We start from the raw sequence: 15864 nt of genomic DNA on the forward strand, positions 1-15864 counted from the left end.
ATTGAAAAAGTTTCTTTTATTGAAAATATTTTTTTCTTTTTGAAGCAACTTCTTTTTTGATTAAATAATAAAGACGCGAATGTCCTACCCATAATATGGCCCAAACACAAAAAACACTGATTCAATCAAAAAAGTTGCTTCAAACAAAAAAAGTTCACATTTCCAATCAAAGAAAAACAGTGTTCAAATACATTTTTTTTAGTCTCAAATATTTTTTGCATTCAAACACTTTTTTTCTTTGATTGAAATAATTTGTTTTGATTGAAGTAAACATTTTTTTTAATTGAAAATATATTTTTTGATTGAAGCAATCTTTTTTTTTATTGAATAATTAAGACACAAATATATCTCCATATAAAAATTAAGTCAAATAACAATATGTTTGTTGTCTATCAAGCACAGGTACAGATTGAGGGTGTAAACATAGAAAGAGTACATGAAACTACATTTCTTGGGGTAATTATAAATGACAAGATTTGCTGGAAATCTCATATTAAACACATCCACAACAAAGTATCTAAAGGCATTTCAGTTCTGGCCAAAGAAAAAAAAAATTCCTGGAAAACAAATTACTCTGCATTCTGTTCTGTTCCCTGGTTTTGCCTTATTTAAGTTACTGTTTAGAGGTTCGGGGAAATACGTATAAAAGTTCACTGCAACCACTATTTATACTGCAGAAAAGAGCCATCAGAATAATTCATAATGCCAGTTTTCGTGAACACACTAATTCATTATTCTTCAATTCTAAAATAATCAAATTTTTTGACATAGTGGAATTCCAAACACCACAATTCATGTATAAAGCTAAGAACAACTTATTACCATCTCACAGGAAATGTTTTATGACAGAGAGGGGAGGTATAATTTAAGGGGTACTCTAAATTTTAAAGACTCGCAGAACACGAACAACAATGAAAAGATTTTCTAGTGGAGTTAAACTATGGAACAGAATGGATTCAGAATTAAAACAATGTCCAAACATTAACAAGTTTTAAAACAAATATGTGTGTACAAATATATAGGAAAAACTCAACTATGTGTGTGTATGTATGTATAGGTAAGTGTGTGAGTATAATTATAGTATAGTTAGTTATTATAAATACTTGTTAATAAATTATTAGTGAATGGGGGTAGGATTAAATAAGTTTTACACTTCTTCCTACTCCTTTTTGCACATGTAAATTAAGATATTAAGTGTTAAAGTATGAAATTCTTTGTTTTGTTCTTTTACATGTACAAAATAAAAATCAAATCAAATCAAATCAAAAATTGTTTTTCAGAATTCCAAAGATAGAGAACAGACAAATGAAAAAAGAAAAGATAAAAGAAAAACCCTACCCCCACCTTCAAAACAAACAAAACTTGAACAGATTCAGCACATCTCGTAAGAAAATACACGATCACAATCACTACAATATTTCATTTATTTATTTAATCTTTATTTAACCAGGTAAGTCAATTGAGAACAGTTTCTCATTTACAATGACGACCTGGGCAAGAGGCAGCACAAAGAGTCAAACACGTACAATCACAGTGAAACAAACAATCAAACACGATATATAAAAAACACACAACACATAAAAAATATGAATAAAAAGTGGGGGCGCTGGTCCGGAAGAGTTAAACTAATTATAATTAAAGAAAACTGTACAAAGTAAAAAGTAAAATAAGTAGTACACACAGCAAGGAGGTTCCCATTGATACATTAGTCTTTTCTTCAAAACCATTGCATTGCCCACATTTTCTTAAACATGTCTTCCCTGTCTTCGCTACAAAGTCTCAGTCTCTCCAGGTGAAGCTTACCTGCCATTGCTCTTAGCCACAAATCATATGTGGGTGCAGTGTCTGCCCTCCAAGTGCGGAGGATAAGCTTTTTTAAAATCACAGTTCCAAATAGAACAGCCCTTTTCTGATATTTGTTGGCAAAAGACAAAGGGGTAGTTGCCCCGAGCACCCCAACATCTTGCATAAGCCACAGAGAAGCAATGGAAAATACCTTTCCAGTATGTATGAAGTTTACTGCATAACCAAAAAGAATGTACTAAATTCCCAGTCGCAGACTTGCATCTGTTCCAAATGGGTGAAATGTCGGGAAAGAAACTGTGCAGCTTTAAAGTATCTTTTATTTTAATCTCTTTCTGAAATGTCGATGCTATTTGACTTAAATTGCCTTACTGTTTTTTTATTCATTTTATTTATGTTTACCTTATTGTTTGTGTGTGTGTCTCTTGTTCACGATACCTCCCGAAATACGTTCTATTTTCTTATATTGTATTGTATTTCCTCCACAAGCAGTTTGTATAAATGTGTTTTTATCTCTGTCTCTGTAGGAAGCCCTAAAGAAAGAAATGCCAGCAAAAAATTATCATTTTTGTTTCAGGAAAAATAAACTTAGAATATTTTTGTGGCGGTGCCTGAGAAAATAAATGTTTCCATCTCATGATAATAATAATAATAATCCTCATCATATAATAATAATAATAATAATAAAAGTATTTAGTATTTCAGTATCTGCTAGCAACTTGGAAAATATATCCCCATGTACAATGCAAAATATGTTCATATGTTGTAGTTTTTTTATTTAATGGTAATACAGACAAATTTCAAACTTCTGACCTTATGCGTCACATTAACGCACATCCTAGGTCACCTCTGCACAGACTCATTACTCCCACACTTAAAAAACAACATGTTGTACATTTTTTCTTTTCATATTATTTGTTCTTTTGTATTGCACCAATCACCACAACAAATTCCTTGTGTGTGTTAAACTACTTGGCAATAATTTGTTTCTGATTCTGATTCTGAAATGTTGATTCAGTAAAGGGAGGAATATCTTTGCTGAGCATCTTTAAGCATTTCAAACTCCATCCATCCATCCATCCATCCATCCATCCATCCATCCATCCATCCATCCATCCATCCATCCATCCATCCATCCATCCATCCATCCATCCATCCATCCATCCATCCATCCATCCATCCATCCATCCATCCATCCATCCATCCATCCATCCATCCATCCATCCATCCATCCATCCATCCCTCGGTCTAAAATTGCATATAACTACTTAGATAGATCTTTATTTGCTTTATACTCCTGCGTGGGTAATAAGGAATTCTTGTGCAGTTTATAATCAGAGTCAACATTGTTGTGACCGTAAAAGACCACCAAAAACAAACCAAAAGGTATCTATGAATATAAAAAAATATAAATAAAGTATAAAGTCAATATGACGTATAAAATAAAGTAAAACATAAAGTGCAGACAAAAAAGAACTACCGTACACTGTTTAAATGAACAATAATTCACACAGTTTATATTGCACTCTGTTATTTTCCATTCAATTGACTATAATCTGATAAATATTGTGCATGTGATTACAATATATTGAAGTTCTAGAGGAGGTAGCTATTGTGTGTATTTTAGTTAGCACTTATTTAGTCCTTTCCATTCTGATTGTGGCAGGAAAGAAGTTGTGGAAGCGTGTTGTGTGTGATCAAACTGTGCGCTCTGCTCCGTCTCAGACTGTATTCTCATTGTTTGCGTCTGACGATAGTGTGATCTGAGTGATGACTCTCTGATAATGTTATGTGCTCTTTCCTTGCAGCGTTGTGTGTATGTGAAGTCTACTGTTGGAAGATCAGTCCTAATTATTCTCTCTGCAGTCTTTATGAGTCTCTGGAGAGCCTTCTTCTCTGTCTGAGTGGTTTTCCCAGAGCAGACAGTGATGCCAGTGATGCGGATGCTCTCCACCAGTCCTCTGTAGGCTTGAGTGAGCGATTGGGTGACTCTTCACTTGCCACTTGAAGTCATGGGGGTCTATCCTGGCTGTCTTCAGGTGACAGGCAGGGGTACACAATGAGCAGGATGCCAGTCCACGGCACTGCCACAAATAGACAAACAGCCACACACACTTACTTCCATGGATACTTTAGAATTACCAGTTTACCTTACATACAAACATATGTTTTTGGGCCGTGGGAGGATGCTTGAGTACCTGGTGAAAACCCACACAAGCACAGGGAGAATATGCAAACCAAGTATGACCTGGTGGACGATAAAGTTGATCTAACTTTTGCATTCTCCAACTTTTTCATTTTTGCTTCATCTTAGTATTTGTTGCCATGTTAGGGGTTGATAAGAAGGTAGGTAGTTTGTCTTGTTTTTCTCAACTAAATGTCCATTTAATATAAATCTACTGATTTATGTGTCTTTTACTTGTGTTTTTGGTAGCTGACAGCCAAACAGAAGGGTTTCTCTGCTGTGGGACAAATGAAACTCCATGTTCTGTTAAACTTGAAGTTTCTGTTCATTTGTTTTGGCTGCAAAATGTCTGTTATGGTGACATGGATGCTGCAAACCAAATGGGAAATCCTCCAAAGGGGAATGTTCTGAAAGTTTGCCACCATAGTGACGCTAGGAGAGTGTTCGGGGACCGCTGCGTGCAACCAAAAGCTAATGTTAAAATTAGATCTGTAAAACATGCCATGGCAACCGTATGACAACCAACCTCCTAACATTCTGACAAGATTCCTGCAACGAAAACACAGCTTTCCCAGCATGCTCTGAGAACCAGAGATTGTTGAGAAAGCCTGAGCAGCTAACAATCTGCTCTGTTTGTTGTACTCATGTGTGTCCCTGTGCATCTAGGCTCTGTCTCTGCTGGTTAACACAGCCTCCACGCATTACCTTCTATGAAACATGCCCATGTGTCATGTTATCACTATTAAAAGCTACATGGCTGCATGTATTACAGGGAGAAAAAACATGGATGGTAAGAGATGGACAAATATAAATTAGAAACGTTAGTCTTTGAAAGCACATCGCCATGATGGGACCTTCGAACTGGCTTTATCTTTGGCTACAAGAGACTTCTTTTCAAATGCCATCATCAACTCATCTCATGGAGTTAGTATTATTTTTAGTTTTTATTATTTTCATTACTTCATCATGGCTTCATTGGCCATATTCATCACACTAAGTCAGTCAAATAATGAAAACAATAATGAAACAATCACATAGATTTTAGGCTTCAAATCCTCTTGTCAAAATATAGTTACTTCTGCTTCCAAAAACTGACCATGGATTCAAACCAGCAATCCACAAACCACTGGGTGATGCTATAATAGTTATGTATGGTACATACTATTAGAGAATCGTATAGCTGTTGCTTCCTTATCTATAACTTATTCTTTTGTGATGGTGCTTAGATATTTTTGTCTCCCTACATTTGCCAGAGGGGCTCCATACAGAGCACACACAGAGCAGAACAAAGCGGAGGTGGAAGTTACTGTAGCTGAAGAGTCGACAGCTCATTATTTTACAGTGAGAAAAAGCTTCACAGAAGGTGATTTTTGTTGTCCCAACAAATGCTTAACCACCAAAACAGAGCTTCCTTTTAGTCTTTGGATACTCCTGATGTACAAATTAGGAAACTGGTTTTCCTCCTCTGCTTGAAAAAAAGAAATGACTGCCATTATAGCTGCCTCACTGGAGCAATGATAAGTTCTCAGAAAAGACGACAGACGGGATTTGTTAGAATATGTTAACTAACTGAGAAAAATGTGATTTATATTTGTATTATATTATATTTTATATTTTATATTTTGAAATTATTATTATATTGGAAAAAAAAAACAAAACAAAGCAAATATTTCTTTCTTCATTTATGTTTGTTTATGTTTTGTTTTGTGTCATCCTGGTTACATGTTTGGATTTCATTGCATCTGATTTTGGTTATTTGTTTTTTTACACGTACAGTATTTTTTGGTAATTCTGTGATAATTACACGTCTGTGCAATGTAGACACAGTCAGATCTGTAATGCTGACTGCATTAGAGCAAAAAAACTAAACAAAAAAAAAACAGATTTGTAAATTCTGACAGCATGCACCGTGAAAGACTCCAACGCCACTAATTGCAATAGATTTCTTACAGTAAAAATGAGGAAACCTTCTTCTTGTGTTTTAGTTGACAGTCCTGTTTTTTGTTTGTTGTTGTTTTTTGGTAAAGTATTGGCTTCATAGGATATATTTTTCTAGAGAACTTTTATGACATTCTTTATATTAATAATTGCATTATTTATTTGGAAGACCCAGCTATATGCAGGTTTCCTCTAAGTATATCCAAATCTTTATTTTCTCATCTAGGTATCTAGTTTGTGACATGCACTCCTCCTTCTGCAGTAAAGCCACAAAATGATGGTGTCATAACCAGTACTCGAGTTGAGGGGGGATGAGGGGGGATGGCATCCCCCCTGAAATAAAAACGGTCAAAATCATCCCCCCTGTAAAACTGCCATCCCCCCTTTCCATCCCTTATGTCATTTCATCAATGAATGTGGTTTTACTGCTATTTCAACATTTAGTCATCACCAGAAAAATAACTTATGTGACAATTTTCACCTGTTTCAAGTACATTTTCACTTGAAATAAGTAGAAAAATCTGCCAGTGGGACAAGATTTATCTTCTTATTACAAGCAAAAACATCTTGTTCCACTAGCAGATTTTTCTACTTATTTTAAGTGAAAATCTACTTGAAACAGGTGAAAAATTGTTGTTTTTTCCAGTGATGAATCTTGTTTTAAGTGTAATGAGATTTTTTTACTAAAATGAGACATTTTAACTAGAAATAAGACAAATATTCTTGTTAAGATTTTGAGTGATCCATTTTACTTATCCTGTAAAGGACAGAGTCATATTGAAGAGTTCAGAAAACTGTTTTTTATTGTTGTGTTTTGATGTATTTGATGTAAGCCCAGTGGATATTTAAAGCTTACAGAACGCTGCATTTAACTGCTGCTATGTCATTCCTGCAGTATTTCTGCAGGTGTTTTGGTCAGTGCTATTATTTGTAATATATTATATTATTTGTAATCAGCACAAATTATCTGTCCCCATATGATAAAATCCACCATCCCCCCTGATTTTTTTTTTACAACTCGAGTACTGGTCATAACCATACTTCACAGTTGGAATGTTGAGGTCTGCAAATGCCCCCAATTTGTGCAGTAGCTCAAATAGACAATATACAAATAGTTATGTTATGGTACCGTATATACAGATGGGTGTTAAGTAAAATGCATCTAAGCAGTATTGATAATGAATAATTGCCTAAAATAAATAAGTAATAAGTGTAAATGAGTAATAAGTGATGGTGGGGATGTGATGGCAGCTTGTGGGGTTTAGTTAAGTAGTATCGGCCGTTCCGGGGGACGGGTTGTAAGGTCTGATGGCTACAGGCAGGAATGACTTCCTGTGGTGCTCTGTGGTGCATTTTGGTGGAATGAGTCTATTGCTGAAAGTGTTCTTTTGTTGAGCCAGCATGTCATGAAGTGAGTGGGAGACATCAACTAAGATGTGCTGTACGTAGGGTTGCCACCCGTCCCGTAAAATACGGAATTGTCCTTTATTTGAGAAAAAAATGTTGCATCCCGTATTGAACTAATACGGGACACGATTTGTACCGTATTTTCATTAACTTTTACACCATATTCTAGTTGAATTATTGAAATAAGTTAGCTTTTACACCATATTCTAGTTGAATTATTGAAATAAATTAACTTTTACACCATATTCTAGTTGAATTATTGAAATAAGTTAACTTTTACACCATATTCTAGTTGAATTATTGAAATAAGTTAACTTTTACACCATATTCTAGTTGAAATATTGAAATAAATTAACTTTTACACCATATTCTAGTTGAATTATTGAAATAAGTTAACTTTTACACCATAATCTAGTTGAATTATTGAAATAAATTAACTTTTACACCATATTCTAGTTGAATTATTGAAATAAGTTAACTTTTACACCATATTCTAGTTGAATTATTGAAATAAATTAACTTTTACACCATATTCTAGTAGAATTATTGAAATAAATTAACTTTTACACCATATTCTTCACCTGTAGGCTATATTACATCTTGGCTGATGTGGACATACGTAGCATAGGAGGATATTTCAGTTGTATGGTTGTCTGTCTGTACAGTCATGCAAGTTCAATGCTATTAAAGCACTTTAAACTTTAAATCAAAGCATTTTGTTTTTTCATATAAAATAAACACATTTTTATTCAGTTTAGAAGTTTTGGGGCTTTTTTTTTGGCTCCTGCGCTGCTGAAATCAGGTGTTCCTTATTTCTATTTCTGAAAGGTGGCAACCCTAGCTGTACGTTAGTCAACGTCCTCCTCTCTGACACAACCAAGAGAGACTCCAAAGCCACTGCAACAACATCACTGGCCTTATGGATCAGTTTGTTGAGTCTGTTGGTGTCCACTCCCCTCAGCCTGCTGCCCTAGCACACAAACATGATAGCACCAGCGACCACAGACTCATAAAACATCCTCAGTATCGTCTGGCAGATGTTGAAATATCTCATCCTCCTAAGAAAGTAGAGGCAGTTCTGGCCGCTCTTGTAAATGACTTCAGTGTTTCTAGTCCAGTCCAGTTTACTGTCTATGTGTACTCTGATGTATTTATACTCCTCCACAGAGGCCCCATGTATGCAAACTGGGGTCACTCATCATTGAGACTGAGCCAATATTAATATCCGACCACGGGACATGCCTCCAAAGACTGAGATCATTGTTCCCGTTTGTAGTTGAAAACTGTAACGGGGCAGTTTTATGGTGTTGTCTGGAGCAGTGGCTTTTCTCTGTTTCAGCTCATGTTACAGAATGAGTATCTTCCAAGTTTTTCATTGTTGCTCTGGGATTGATTAACACATTTCACACCAAAGCACATTAAAAGCAATGCAACGATGAGCACAGGCATTTTTGCCCAGGCAACAGCCATTTGGCCTTTTTGCCTGAGCAACCTCCTCTTTTGGGGTGAAAATATAGCCTTGATATTATCTAGTTTACTCTGGTCACCTAGATACAAGTTGCTTACTATGCAAAACCCAAACAATGCTACTTTTACAACTTATAGGTGTCAGCACATAAAACAGGTTGCTCAGATCAAAAATCAACGAATATCTGATGTTGCCAACACAGGAACAGCCAGAGGTCTGTAGGGTTGCCACCTCTATAAGAAAGAAACAGAAACAAGGGACACCCCCATTTCAGCAGCGCAGGCGCCAAAAAAAGGGACATCCCCAGAACTTCTATACTGAATAGAAATGTATTTATTTGATATGAAAAAACAAAACGCTTTGATTTAAAGTGCTTTAATAGCATTGAACTTGCATGACTGTACAGACAGCCAAACATACTAGCAACTGAAATAGCCTCCTATGCTATGTATGTCCACATCAGCCCAGATGTAGAATATAGCTACAGGTGAAGAATATGGTGTAAAAGTTAATTTATTTCAATAAATTCAACTTAAAAGGTGAAACTAATACATGTATATTACATCGTCTCATTACAGGCAAAGCAAGATGTGTTAAGCCTTTATTTGTTATAATTTTGATGATTGAATTGTTTATTGATTTCATAATATATTCTAATTTTTTTAGATTTTTTATTTGGGATTTTCATAAACTGTGAGCCATAATCACCAAAATCATAACAAATAAAGGCTTGAAATATCTCACTTTGCATGTAGTGGGAAATAATATGATTTGTTTCACCTTAAGTTGAATTTACTACGAATGGAGTTTTGCAATATATTCACATTTTCCGACTTTCACCTGTATATTATGACATAAATAAATGAGAGCATAATATGTGTCTGTATTGGTTCAATACGGAACGCAACTTTTAATTCCCAATTACGGAACAATTCTGTATTTCAAGGGACGGGTGGCAAACCTAGAGGTCTGTCTCAGTAGACCTCCACTAGTTCAGTCATCACAAACCAGCTATTTAAGCTGGGCTGGCTTAGCTTATTCGAACCTATCATGCAATATTATTTCATACTCATTCTGATCAATTCCGTTCAAGTATTATCATTTCAAACTTTGCTGATAAAAAAGCATCAGAAACTAGTGCTATCAGAGCTGAAATGAGGAGAAGCGGGCCTCCGCTGGGATCCATCGCTGGGATCCATCGCTGGGATCCATCGCTGGGATCCATCGCTGGGATCCATCGCTGGGATCCATCGCTGGGATCCATCGCTGGGATCCATCGTAGTCTGGCCCACCACTTGCAGGCCTACACCAGTTCCAGTCGCCTGCAGGTCAGACAAACCTACCTGTGAGCAGCAGGCTGAGTGTCCCAGCAGACGTTTGTCAGCCTTGGTTCCAGCTCTGGAAGCAGTGAGTTAGAGGCAGTCCAGCTGGTGTCCTCTGATTGGCCCGCGCAAGTGGACTCAAAACAGCAACTCAAAAGCAAGATACCTGCTTCAGGCTGCTTTGTTACACCTCAGATCCCTTCCAAGCCAACCCAGTAACGGTTGCAGCAGTCTTTTAGTAATTAACATCAAAACAAGTCATTTCTATCTTTAAAAGAAAAAATGACTACCTAAATGACTATATAATATAACTTGGTGTGGTAAAAAAAAGAAATGCCTCCAGTTTATATTAACTGTACCTCCTCTAATGAAGGAATATTGCTTAGCGGTACTGAGGCACAAGCTTTAGTTGGAAATATACAGCCAATACAAATCCCTACTATGTACAGAAAAATACATTTTTTAACTGCCCCAAATCCCTCATAAATACTGAAATGTTATAAATGTTTCAGAGAAACATTAAGACAAAATTCTGTGCTCGATTTTATGCTGGTCAACCAGTTTCTGCAGGTAGTATGAGAGCGCAGTAAAAATGTGCATATGAGTTTCTGCCTATGAAAATAGAAATTCAAAAATTAAATCAGAAGACTAAAACATGAGCTCATGTAGGCTTTGATAAAAGCAAGAAATGTAGATGTGTGTGGTTTATATATGTTTGCATACATTATTAATTAAGCATATCATTGCACTTGTTTGAGCTCTGCCTCTGTTCATGAAGGTCTTTTTTAATTTGTACTTATGAGAGACCAAACTGGCTCTGCAAGTATCTGCAAAGTTTCATACAGCAACTAAAACTTGAACTCTGACATGATACATTGGTCGCCTAATTAGTGTCAGTATTGTTTTAAAGTGGAGTGTGTTTACCAGTGCCGGGTTAATTTGGTCCATATACTGAACATTACATTGTTTTTTACACGCTGTTAAGTGTGTGGCAGTTCTTCGCCAACCTGCTTAGCAGCTGCAAGCAGAAAGACTCTGTACACAGACTCTAATTACCAGACACCATTAGGGCTGATCAAGCTGCCTTCTCTTGATGTGTTAGCACAGGAGGGGAAGGCCTGTGGAGGGAGAGGAAGGAGGGGTAGCAGCTATTAGAAATAACACCAAGGACATTGAGGAGCAAGGATACAATGTTTCTAGCAGTCAAATTAGGTCTCTTTAAAGACAAAAAAAAAAATATTTTGTGATGTTTATATTTGTTGCCACACAGGAAAGAAAAGGTAAATATTCATTGACTCTGTTTTATCACGGCAGGTTATATAGATCAAATACTAACAGGAGAGCTGTTCGGGATTCATGAAATGAAATCTTGCTTTAATAGTTTGATGGGAACTGTGTGTGTGCATAATGTTATCAAACAGCACAGAGTACAGCATGTGAGGGCCTCAGGACCATCTTCTTCTCCTCTCAAGATCAATATCTCCCAAATAATTAGAATTTATGTATAAACACGACTCAAAGCACTGAATCGTGAGTCAAGATGAGGCGTCGTAGACATGGAGTGGGCCACACTGTTTAATGAAGTTCCACTACATGCAGGGGAGCTCCATGTGTTACATCGTAATGTCAAATGAATGACATATCAGCCATGAATGATTTGCACTATATGTCTGTGCTTGCTTCATTATAGTTTAGGGTTTTGGAAGACAACGCTTGCATCAAAATGTTATGAGCAACTGCGGTGTGAGATTAGCCTGGCCAGTCATCTTTATGCTTCCCCTTTTTTAGACAAAGATATTCTGGTTCCTTTGGGTTTGACTTTGATTTCCTGGAAGCATTACCAACGAACACAGAACAAACTGTCCCTGGACACCACGGGACAGGCTTACTGCTCATCTGAGATGCAAAGCATCTGACGTAAAACATCTGGGCGATTCCAACAAAAAGACATCCAACATGGTGTGCAGTGGAGTGGGAACACTAAACACTGAACACTGAATGACCGATGTTGGTTCTGAAAATGAAAACGTGTCAATCCAAGGTGTTATTCGCCCTTCTGCAGTCATCTTGGATCTTTTCATGAGATGTTCTGGACTGTATGAGTATAACGCCTGCCCCCAAGCCGTTACTGTTTGTTTGGTACATTTTGTACCAGTGGAAATGGGTGTTAATGCGTAGGAGTACCAGAGCATTTTACAAAAGATCATTTTTGCACAGTGAATGTGGCTGTCTTGGTGATAATAAAATATGATGTGCACCATGGCTATCAGCCTCCTGAGCTGTCCCTTTCCCTTCTTCTTTACTCCTTCATTTTCTTTTTCTTTTTTGTACCACTTATTCAGTTTGTTCATAAAATAAGGAGTCTAAAAGTGTACAAGTAGAGTAAAAGGAACAGGGGACAGAAGAAGAAGAAACTATTGTGTCACCTCTGTTACTATAATGAGGCTACCTTCTTTATCCAAATAATAAATAACTGATCACACAGATTTTTTTTTGATTGATATATATTGGTAAATTACCAACCCAGCTTCTTATGAGCACATCTATTAACTATGTTTGACTGGTGTATCAAGGTTGTTATAAAAGAGCAAAACTCAACTCAAGCTCTAAGATATTTAGAGGGTGTTGAATTCTAAATCAAGGAAAAGATCTGTAAACAATATGAATAATGCTACAAGTGGATACTTTGTTAACATTTTGCCTCATGTTTTATACGTTTCTGGCACCAGCAGTTTACTGTGGCTGGTTCCTATTCATGTTATAGTCAAGTGCATATTAAGGATTCATAATCCACGACACTGATTGTTAGAAGGCTTTAACTTGTCAGGATGGCGCCGCGCTAGTGGCAACTTGTTGCAGCAGCTCCTGTCTTTCTCCTGTATATACTGTTTATATTTTTAAATTATATATTTGTTACTTTTTTATCCTTTTTCGCTGCATGTGTGTGTTGTGTGCACTGCTGCTGCTCAAAGTGGATTTCCCCACTGAGGGATGAATAAAGGACTATCTAATCTAATCTAATCTAATCTTCGAGAATCAATCTTATTCTTTAAATTGGTAAGATTTCCATGACGGGATCAAATTTACTTTCATGAACAATCAAAAGTGGGTTCTAGCTTATGAGTGTTTTTGCCTGAGGTGAAATAACTCCCTGATAAGAAATAGGAAAAAAAAAAACTCAAGTTAAATTTCAATTCCTGTAAATTTATCGGTACAAGACAGAAAATATATACCTTCAACCTGAATGTATGGAGTCACAACAATGAGGGCTGAGTAAAATACCGATCACCCCTTTTTTTCAGTTTATTTAAAGTAGTTTTGCTTCCTGAATTCAAAGTGTGTCACATCAAACGGTGATGTGACACACTCTTTAGAAAAGTCTCAGCAATAACCAAAAACTCCTCGTCTGACCTTGGGCAATGTGTTTTTCTGTGCTCAAGTAAAGAAGTCTTCTACAGCTTTTTGGATGTGAAAAGTGTCACTGAGCTCTGCTTCAGTTTTCACCACAGAAAGGATGAGGACATCTATATATAAATATGTATTCAATGCCAAAATTGTTTACACTTAGGTCCACAATTGTTTTTGACAGCGACTTTGTACACCAGCATGACATATTTCAGCTTTAAGAGGTTTCAGAAAAATATAACGTTCAATAATAAGGAACCACTGTCCTTTCAAGCAAACTGACTCAATTTTCAGGAGTTTAAATGTATTTGGATTATTAAACTTAAACTGATGATCACAGAACCTTTCTGTGATGTGGAAAAATGCAAAAAAAAATTGTGGTAGTTTAAAAAAAAGACTGTAATTCCTGCATAGTAAAAGTCTTATTTTTGTGAAACCTTTTAAATCTAAATCAAGAAACTTTAATCACATCTTGATTATTATTATTTTCAAGTCAATTCTGGTAATGTATAAAGACAAAATCATACAAATTCATTCTCTAAATACTTCTGGACCTAATACAGCATAATATACTGTATATGATCATCAAACATGAAAAAGACGGGCTACAGAGACCGGTTCCGAAGTGGAGCGATCGTCGCCCACCCTCTCCACTTGGATGCCATCAAGTTGTTTTCCAAGACTGAGTGAGACATTGTCTCATTATTCCACCTCACTGGGGAGTTTAGGAATAACATTGGAATGTTATTTGGCACGGATAATTTGGCTAAAACAATTGTGAGTGATGGACTCAGGCACAACCAAGTACTAGTCAGATCCTGCAGACCCAGCTTTGTTTTATGTTGCATTTGTTCTTGTTTTTTTTCTTACATAGCAGCTGAGATTGCACTTATTTACTGTGTGTAATAAGGCAGTTGAAAATGCTACATCTAAATATGAAGTAACTTAGAAAGAAGAAGATAATATTTTGCAAAATTATTCAACATAAAAAAAAATCAGAAAAAGAGAAATGATCATGTTCTTTCCACCCACTCATACTCTTAAAGAATCAGTGTGTTAATTTGTTAGTTGAACATACACCATGAGGCCAAATTAATTATGAGCTTAAACCCCTGTGGAATCCTTAAAAGCACTATGATTACATTATAACGATATCAAATTATCTTTTGCTTAGTTTGTTAATTATCTCCCTGTGGCTGATCATATCTGTGCCACATCTCAAGTGTGAGATCACGAGCAACTGGATTCATTTATTCAGAGTCTTGAGATAATTTGGTTCTAGTCACTTGTGTTAAGAGGTGATACACTTGAACTTTGATATCAGTGTTGCAAAGATTTATCTAACACAAAGTTGAAGTGGCTGTTCTCACAATATTAAGTGAGCAAGACAGAAGCCTTTAATGATGAAAAAATGCCTTTAAACACTTAGGTTAGATATCCTAAAAGTTATTTAAAATTCCTCCAGTTCAGTCAAAAGGCAGCAGTGGACTCTTTAAATATTTCAGATTTGAATTTCTCTTCAATGGATCTCTGTTTTCCCTCACATATAAATCCTTTTGTGTCCAAGCTCCATTGGATCTTAAAGAGCTCAGAGACACTAATCAGACATGAAATTAAAATGCATGAAATCTGATCCCAAGTGGCCAACGCCAGGGCAAACTCCGAACACATTGAAAGATGGATTCAGATACGACCACTCAAGAAACATATGAAGGTGATGTGGTTCTCTTGTGTCCACGTTCCTGTCGTAGTCTGAGCATAAAGGTGGAACAGATTCACGAACCACCCACTAGGATCTTTAGCTTAGATGACAACCCTTATGATACTATGTGTGAATGATCGCAGTAAAGGTCATTGTTGTTTCTTCTTTGTGTTTATGGGGTATATTTCCTTGTATTGTAGGCCTATACACCCTGATTTATACTGTACATTTTTTTTAAATAAAGTTTGAGGGAAAATCTTCTTCACCTTGTTCACCTTTTGTTTTAAGGATGGATTTAAATGCACAATTTGAATGGGGCCATAATTCCATATTAACTTAACAGAGAACCTTCAGACTGCATGCTTTCTTGTGGTTTGTACCCAGTTTGGGTTCACATAACAGACACCCTGTCTGTTTTAAGATTAGGTTTAAAACTTTCCTTTTTGACAAATATTATTATAGATGGCACTATGTAAAGTGACAGCCTAGACTGCTGGGGGACCTCCCATGATGCTGAGATAACCTTCTCTCACTGCATGCTTTAAACTCCTGATTAAGGCTAAGTGTTTGTCATTACTGATGCATTACCTTTGTTTTTTTTCTTCTTTTTTGATCTCATAAAAGGTAATCGTGC

The sequence above is a fragment of the Cololabis saira genome, chromosome 22 (assembly GCF_033807715.1).
Source record: "Cololabis saira isolate AMF1-May2022 chromosome 22, fColSai1.1, whole genome shotgun sequence".
Classification (NCBI taxonomy): domain Eukaryota; kingdom Metazoa; phylum Chordata; class Actinopteri; order Beloniformes; family Belonidae; genus Cololabis; species Cololabis saira.